A 9,608-nucleotide genomic window follows, 5' to 3' on the forward strand; every position below is an offset into this window, starting at 1 on the left:
CCGCGATTTCGCTGGAAGCGGGTGCAATTTTTCAGATTAGTACCCGCTCCCGGCGAAATCCTGCGGTTGTCCTTATGACAAATTTTTAATTATATATATACAGGGTGGAAACGCTGGGACTTACATACATGGCGAGTTGAATGCTACCCGAATTGCATAACAGCAGAGCAGAAGCCATTATACAGGGGTATTTTCATATTTCGCGCCTTTAAAGTTTCATTCTAATTGGCCATTCGGTCAAGTCCGTGCATCTTCGGATCATGTTTATGATAGTTTCCATGGTTGCGTTCGAAACTTCAAACGGATACAAGTGTCAAAACAATATAGGTTATGTTATATAGTAATTACAAATAATAAAATTGTTTAATTAATAATAAAGTGAGACATGTGAACTGAGAAGGAAACGTAATTTTTTTTCTTTGATAATACCAATATAGAATAGCTGCTCAGTGACAAATAGTATAAAATAGTAATAATATTCTGAGCTTCCAGTGGGCGAAGCGTGAATTGTGTTTAACGCTTATTTTTACTGCATAAAAAAAGGTATGTTATGAATAGACAGGATATGTTTTAAATAAAGTGAATGAAATATTACATGCGTAAACTTTAAATTGACATTGCCTATATTTACTGACAGCGACTAGGGCAAACAGGTGAATCTGAACATCACCGCTTGAGGTTTTGAACACAACCATGGAAACTCTCAAAAACTTAATCCGAAGATGCACGGACTTGGCCGAATAGCCGATCCCAATGCAACTTTAAAGGCGCGAAATATGAAAATACCCCTGTAAAATGGCTTCTCCCCTGCTATTGTGCAATTCGGTTAGCATTCAACTTGCCATGTATGTAAGCCCCAGCGTGTCCACCCTGTATATATATATATATATATATAATGTTTAAAAGCAATCCCAATCTCCAAAAAAATTCCCCTGAAATGAAATATGCAATCAAACTAAATGTAAGCATATCAGAATTTTGGGATTTTTGTGGGCTCTGCACGGAGAAAAATGGATGTTCAAAAGTAAAATCTAGATGTTCAGGGTTAACATATGATATGTTTAACTATAGGACAACAATCTAGATGTTCGAAGTTAGCATCTGTAGATCATAAAATGTGAAATGTTACCCTCTAACATTCAAAATGTTCAACTGAAATATCCGAGATATTACATGTATGGTTATTTCAAATTACGTCTGTAAATATTTGAGGAGTTTACTTATTTATGGTACTTTAAGGAATTAATTAATAATTTATTTGTGAATTTTAAATTAAACTTTAATGTTCGTACACGAACGAAAAACAGATAAGGGGTATAAATTGTCGACCAGATGATGCATTCAGTCAAGTTGAGGTTATATTCAATGTGTCTAATTAAAAATAAAAACGGGGAAGGCATAATCGGAGAACGAATGATCTGTAATTTGAATTAAATATTCTATACATAAAAATAAATAAATAAAATAAATATAAATAAATAAAAAATATTCTATACAACATAAAATCGTTGTTCTCTTCTTTAGACAGAAAAAAGTCGTCATCCAATTTTATTTAAGGACATCTAATTTTTATTCTTTGGAAATGTTCCAAAATTGTAATATTCCATAACTTTAATATTGAACATATATAGCTTTGAAATATAGTCGTGAAATTGCAATGCGCGATGTGCATGCGCTCGAACGGTTTTAACATCTGAATGTGTTTCAGTTTACCATACAAATATTTTTACGCCTAACATCTAAAAAAGATGTTAAATGTTTGGCATGAATATCTGTGTATTAGGTACTAGAATCTTACCCTTTGAACATCTACATTTGAACATCCATTTTTCTCCGTGTGCTTTGGTACCAATACCGATTTTTGGACTCTTTTATTTGTCTAAAACAAGGTTTTTGGGGTAGAGGTGCCGCTCATCAGCATCTCCACTACAGAAAATTTTAAAACTTAAAAAAATCAACAGCACCTGTATTTTTGGTGCACGAATTATTGATAAAAATCAACCCTAACCCTTCAAAAAAATCCGAAAGAAGAATATATGGAATAAGAACGGGAAATCATACCGTAGTTCTGAGCTAGTTTTGAGCTGATTAATAATAACAAATTATATTGACAAAACACAACCTATGACATTAACCCCTACCCCTATGTAAAGATGTAAATATTAAACACAACAAACAAACAATATATATATTTTATATATTTATGAATGAAAAAATCATACTATTGGCTTTCGAAAAACTCTAAACTATACCCACAACCCCACAGTAATAATCAAAAAGCAAAAAAAAGCTGAGGCATTTAACTAAATTCTGCTTGGCTGCAGAGTAACATTAAATAACAATTGAGAACTACTTCTATCACATTTAACGAATCAAGTCTCATCCTTCAACAAATAAAACCGCTAAAACATTCTAAAATTAAAAATAATCAACCCAAAAAACTTTCAAACACTTTAGTTAATAAATCTATCTCCACAGTAACTTTCACATCACCTATGAAATACTCACCTTATGAAAGTCTAACTTTTCAACAATCAAAACGGTAAAAAATATTTCAAATTCAAAATAATCAACACACACAATTTTCCAATTTTTTAGTTAATTTATCTACCCTCACAGTGACATTCCACAACCTATAGGAACTACTATCCAACTTAACAAATCCAGTCTCAGCAGTCTTCAACTAAAATCGCAAAAAATTTAGATTAAAAATAATTACCAAACACAACTCTTCGCGTCTCTACTTGGTATATCTACAGTTACAGTAAGATTGTGATTATTTATAATTTGAAATATTTTAAAAGTTTTAATTGATAGAAGGTGAGACTTGATTCGTTAAATGTGATAGGGGTAGTTCCTAGGGGTCGTGGAATATCACTGTGGAGATGGATACATTAACTAGAATCTTGTAAAGTTGTCTCAGGTGATTTTTTCTAATTAAAATTTTTTTGGCGGTTTTAGCTGAAGACAGCTTATACAAGATTCGTTAAATTTTATAGGGGTAGTTCTTAGGGGTTGTGGAATATCACTGTGGCTGTAGTTTTAAAAACTGGAGACCTGAAAACTTGTCTGTGGTGATTCTTTTTGATTGACATTTTTTCCGATTTTAGTTGAAGGCAGTTGAGACTTGGTTCGTTTAATGTGATAGTGGTAGTTTATAGGGGTCCTGAAATATGGCAAAGGTAGATATATTAACTAGAGTCTTAAATAGGTGTCTGGGATGATTCTTTTTTATTAAAAATTTTGTTTGCAGTTTTAGTTGAAAACAGCTGAGACTGGGTTCGTTAAATGTGTTAGGGGTAGTTCCTAGAGTCTGTGCAATATTGCTGGGAGGGCGGATATATCTACTAGAGACATAAAAAGCTGTGTGTGGTGATATTTTTTATTTGGGGTTTTTAACACTTTTAATTGATGGAAGGTGAGACTTGCTTAGTTAAACGTGATAGGAGTTGTCCTAGGGGTTGTGTAATATTACTGCAAGGGTGGATATACCTACTAGAGACGTGAAGAGCTGTGTGTAGTGGATATTTTTTAATTTGAAAAGTTTTTTATTCTTTTAATTGATGGAAGGTGAGACTTGGTTCTTCTAATGTGATAGGGGTTGTTCCTAGGGGGTTTGTAATATTACTGTGTGGAACGTTTGTGGAACGTAACTGTGAGAGTAGCTATATCAACTCTAAACTTGGAAAGTTGTGTGTAAGGTTTTGTTATTCCTAATTTGAAATATTTTTAACCGTTTTAATTGATGTAAGGTGACACTTTCATAAGGTGATTATTTCATGGATGAGGTAAAAGTTAATGTGTAGATGTGTGGATTTATTAACTAGAGTGTTTGAACAGTGCTGGGGATGGCTATTTTTAATTTAAGAATGTTTTGGAGGTTTTAGTTGACGGAGGCTTTTGTTGCATTTATTTTAAATTAAATTCTTTATGGATTTTTAAGTTTAAGTTGACCGAGCAGGGTGTGGTTAAATGCATCAAGGCTGTTTTTTTATTTGTTTAATGACTATATTTTAAGTTAGAGGTAGGTGTTAGTTTTATGGGTTGTTTCCGGACAATGTAATTTGTTATTTTTAGAAAGCTCAAAACTAGCTCAGACCTGCGCTGTGCGCTTTCTCGTTCTTATTCCATATATTTTTCTTTGGAATTTTTTTGAAGGATTAGGGTAGATTTTTATAATTAATTTGTGAGTGTTTTGGGAAGCCCAAAAATAGAACAAATTCGCATATGCTAACATTTAGGCTGGGCGCATAAGTTATTTTAAGGGTAATTTTGAAGAGGCGACCTTGACGGGCCGAAGGAACCGCATGGAGCCTCTACAAAGTAGGGACTCTGTAGTAAGGGATGCGCCAATCGGGCAGCTGACTGCGGATTGGTCGAGCGAGAAGAGAGAGACACTTCCGTTCCAAATCAAGATACTATACCAAAATTTACTACAGCTTCGCGCTTGGGTATGCGAATAATGCTTGTTGACACCTTGAAGTGGTTAGGGGCCCTGTAGTGAGGGATGCGCTAAACAGGCAGGTGAGTGCGGATTGGTCGAGCGAGAAGAGAGCGATACTTTCGTTCCAACATCAGATACTGTACAGTTACTGAAATTTACTATAGCTTCACGCTTCGGTACCTTCGATATGCTTACTGTTTGTCGTGTTTGTTGCCGTTTAAATACATCGCGCCTTCTACCGCTGGCTCCAACTTCCGTTCCAACTCCCCCTCCACATAGCATTTGGCGGGTCCTTCACTACAGGGTCCCTAATACAAAATACCCTTAAAGACCCCATTGAGTTCCCCTTCGGTTTCTTCTTAAAAAACTCAAAAAAACAGCATGATCAACGTTTAAATTGTTGAAATTCGGATTCTACGTTAAAATTTCCATAAGAAACTCACGGAGTAATCGCAATACTTTCTTTTGCAGCGTTACAAATTGAAAAAATGTCAGTAACTTCTGCTGAAGGTGACTTCAAGCGCATCCATAATAGCTCAAGTTAGGGATCCCGGACTCGATTCCGATTCTCAGAAAGAATTGATTCTTTGTCCTCGAGAATCGACTTTTTGGAATCGATTCCGTCCGGTGGAATCGAAGGGAGAATCGATTTTCGAGCCTTGATTCCACGTCGATTCTCTAATATTTGTCTCTCATGTTAGACGTACCTGCGCTTGCGCTAGGTTGCTTAAGATGAACACGACGCGACAACCTGTTACAATGACAATAATACCTAAGTCGGGCCGTGTTTATTGTATTTGGGGTGTATTTTTAGGGTCAATGGATCAAGCAATGTGGCAATAGGTTGGAAATTTATTCGTAGTTCAAAACTAAACTTTCACATTCATTTCTAATGATGTTTTAATTTTTTCGGTACTTAGAATGATTATTGTAGTGAAAGCCTTTTCCGTTTTTTTTGTATGTTCTTTATTTAAATACTGTTGACATCTTTCGATTCGGATCCGAGTCTTTTTTAAGGCGAGTTCTTATATTTGATTAAAGGAGATCGAAAAGAACATTTTTACCTTTTCGTTGTAATATAGTTATAGTTATATTACAAATATATCTATAGTTACATATGTATAGTTAGATTACAAATTATTGATATTCATAGAAACTTTCTTCTGTTCCCCGTTATGGGAACAGTAAAAATAAAAAATGAAGTAGAAATAAAAACTAATCTTAAAATTAAAAAATATATTGTTGTTTATTCGTTCATCACAAAATTATTTATAATAACTATTGAATTATATAAGTCTAATTATATATACATTATACTTTATTATTACTTATAATTGTTAATCTGTCTTGAAATTAATGCATTAAATTCTCAAATTCGACACTTTTTTTGAGAATCGAAGAATCGAGAATCGATTCTCGCCTGCGATTCCGGAACCTTATCTCAAGTATTATGTTGCGCGCGAAGATTAAAAATAAAATTCTCTCTCTTGCATCGCAGCGTTGTTGTATGAGGTTTCCACTGCATGGCGCTAGCACCCAGACAAAATTCTTAAAGTCCCGGTAATAATCGTTAAATAGAGAAAAGTTAATATTTTCAGATTTCATCGTAAAAGTGAAGGTCATTTTATTTTTTTATTATTTTATTTTTTACAGATTAATTTATTTTTATTTATTATTTTAAATTTTATTTTTAAATTTATTTTATTATTATTTATTTATTTATTATTAATTTACAGATTATTTTATTATTTTATCCAGAGCTGTCGTCGCATAAGCTCCTATTCCCCAAACGAGAACGTGTTTTTATTATATTTAATTCCTTGTAATTGTACCGACAGATAAATTCACAGAGATGTCTTCTATTCCCCAAAAGTGTTCGTATTTTGAGATTATTTAATTATTTCTAATAAGTTTACAAAATATGTGTAAGAAATTGTTTTAATTCCTTCATATGGAATATAAGTTTTGAAAATTTAATTTTAATTAATTCAAGTCCGCCTCTCTAGAGTTAAAATTATTTAATTCGCGTATTTAAATAGATTTCTTTGATGCATTTTTAAGACGTTTAAATAAAAGATTAAAATGTAAATAAATATAAATTTAAATATTTTTCGAATTTATAAGTTATAGAAAGATATAATAATAAAACATAGGTTAAGTCAATGGTTTCGTTAAATTTTACTAAGTCGATTGACAGGAATAGGATTTTCACTTTTTCTGTTCCCGTTGGGGGATTTTTAGACGGAGGAAAAATCGAGTGTTCATAGGAATACAAATTCTTAATTTTTCTGAATTCAACGCTTATTACCAGGGTTACTGAAGGAACGCTTATTAACTGCTACTAAAAGAAGATGCACTTGAAGCCTCCTCCGGCCCATTTAAATTACATGTATTTTATTTTTAAAGTTTTTAACGCTGCAAGAAAAAGTATTGCGATTACTCCGTGAGTTCCTAATACAAATTTTAACATAGAATTCGAATTTCAACAATTTAAAAGTTGATATTGACATTTTTTTTTAGTTTTTTAAGAAGGAACCGAGGGGGGGTTCAGTGGGGTCTTTAGGCTACTTTGTAGAGGATCCATTCGGTACGCTAGGGAGGGGTTGGGACTTGAAAATGAATTTTTGCAGTTTTTGAGAGCCCAAAAAAAGCCAAAAATTCTGGTATGTTTACATTTAGTTTTAGTGCATATTTGATTTTAAGGGTACTTTTTAGATAATTGGAATTGTTTTTTGAAAATTAATTTTTTCGTTCTTGTGAGCCCGAAAAAAGCTCAAAATTCTGTTGCAGTTGATTTTTTTTATTCTTTAAATTTTCTTTGGTGACGGTGCTGGCGGTCAGCACCTTCGCCCAAAAGTCGATTTTTGAGAAAAATAAAAAGCCCAAAAATCGGCATTGGTAGCCAAAAAACCCAAAATTATGAGATAAATAAAATATTCAAATTCCGTTGTGAAGGTGCTAGCAGAACGCACCTTCATAAAAGTGAGTTTCTCCCGAAGCCTCGAGGAGGTGAGTCGCAGTTTAGTTTAATGTTAAAAAAGCAATAATAATTTTTATGTGCGATTGTTTTTAAGCTATATCGCTGCATATGGTCAATTTAGTTTATTTGCATAAAAAGTTAAAAAAAAACTTGAATCCGCCAAAGTACAAGGGAGTAAATTGGAAGTCTAGAGCCTCATGGAAGATATGTTAATCTGATCAATTATTATTAAATTATGCGGCGAAATGATGAAATTTTATACTTTAATCCTCAGGTGATTGTTTTGAAAAATTAATTGCTGACTGGCGTGGGGCAGTGAACAAATTGCGCCCGGCCCGGTTGCAGTCGATCACCAAGGATTGACCCCGACGCAACCGGCAGACATACCCTGGCAAACCGAAGGAACCGAATGGAGCCTCTACAAAGTACCTGTAAAGACTCCATTGGGTCCCCATTCGGTTCCTTTAAAAAAAACTAAAAAAAAACAGCTAAATCAACTTTTAAATTGTTGAAATTCGAATTCTACATTGAAATTCCCTATAGAAGGTCACGGAATAATCGCAATAGCTTTTTTTGCAACGGTAAAAAGTTTAAAAAAATATAAGAGGTACAACTCCTGTTGTCTGCTACACTTCAAACGCATCATCTGTAAGTAACAGTCAACAGGCGTTATAGATCTTATATATTTTTTGAACTTTTTGCCGCGGCCAAAAAAAGTATTGCGATTACTCCGTTAGTTTCCAATAGAAAGTTTAACGTGGAATTTGAATTTCAACAGGTTAAAAGTTGATATTGCTGTCTTTTTTTAGTTTTTTGAAAATGAACCGAATGAGGACCCAATGGGGTCTTTACGGGTACTTTGTAGATGCTCCATTCGGTTCCTTCGGTCTGCCAGGGTACCTTATCCGTCTCGTAATTTCCCACAATGCCAGAAGACGATCGAGTTGGGGAAATCACTTAACAAAAATCGAAGCGTAAGAAATTACTGACTTTAAATTCAAAATACAAAAATAATTAATTGTCGCGAATAGCGCGCTTGATTTAAATTAGTTCAATAATCGAAATAACTATACTTGCCAGAACGTTGGTTGATACGAAACAGCCAGGAAAAGGGACCTAGCCTGCTCAACAAAGAGACATCACGATACATTGAATAAACTATTAATAACATTCCGCACGCCTCATTTGCTGAACGAAACAAATTCCACGTATGGTTATCAAGCGTTTAGTGCCGCCCGCCATGACATACACAATAAGTTTTCGTGCATAAGTAAGAAATCAAGTTCCACCCGCCATGGAGCACAATTATGCCGCATTGTGGCAACCAACTTAATGTGACGATGGTTCGATTGTAGATCCCAAAAGATGTTGCAACAGTGGCAGATCGGACAAGTCTACCGTAACCGGGATTAACATTGGTCGTACGTCCTACAGGTGTATGACAGTACTCATGATATCAGTGTTTCCTAAATTGGTCAAGAATTGCTTGAGAAAAACGCCTGTGAGTGGCGTAGTACACTTCCTTATATGAAGTTGTTGCTCCGGGAATTCATTCCAATGTTCTGCCTACGAGAGCATTACCGGGAGTTATGCCGTCGAGATCTTCGGATCGCCCGTAATTAGAAGTAGAGGGTGGGAGTTGACGCATGCTTCAATTTCTACAGCGAGAGTACACAAAGTTCCCGACAGGAAAACCCCCAGAAGTTGATCGGATTTCTGAAGCCCAGTCAAGAATAAGTTTCGCGAGAGGGTTTTTGCCGTGCAAGATGATCGGGGATCATTCATCATAGGGCAAAGAAGATTTCGCTGGTCCTACTTCGACTCTCAAAGTTTCAGTTAATTCGATTAATGAATGTAGTCGGACGAGTTTATTTTGTTTTTCAAGTGCTTTTCCCGGATGAAGGGTGTTTAATTCGTCCTTAGTACACACAACGCAATCTAACAAACGCACTGTGAATTTATCGGGAGTAAGGCGCTGATCCACGTGTCCCAAATACTCTATGACAGACTTAGGAAGGTATTTAAGCGCAAACAACGCGCAATGACGCTTGTTACACGAGTCCATAAAGAGAAATTGCTGATTGTACCAGGTGTATACATATGAAACCGGTATTGCCATCTAGCGGCTAGTAGGCACACTTGTAGGCACTGTCGGAACTTACCATTTGTGCTAATTGGCGTATT

The 9,608-nt window shown here is 34.8% G+C and overlaps 1 protein-coding gene across 1 annotated transcript in view; it reads left to right on the plus strand.

Annotated features, from left to right (window-relative positions):
* The window catches only part of LOC117179782 (EF-hand domain-containing family member C2-like), a 27,761-nt gene that overhangs the window by 5,757 nt on the left and 12,396 nt on the right, over positions 1–9,608 (plus strand). The window lies entirely within an intron of this gene.

This window comes from Belonocnema kinseyi, chromosome 9 (genome assembly GCF_010883055.1).
Source record: "Belonocnema kinseyi isolate 2016_QV_RU_SX_M_011 chromosome 9, B_treatae_v1, whole genome shotgun sequence".
Taxonomy (NCBI): domain Eukaryota; kingdom Metazoa; phylum Arthropoda; class Insecta; order Hymenoptera; family Cynipidae; genus Belonocnema; species Belonocnema kinseyi.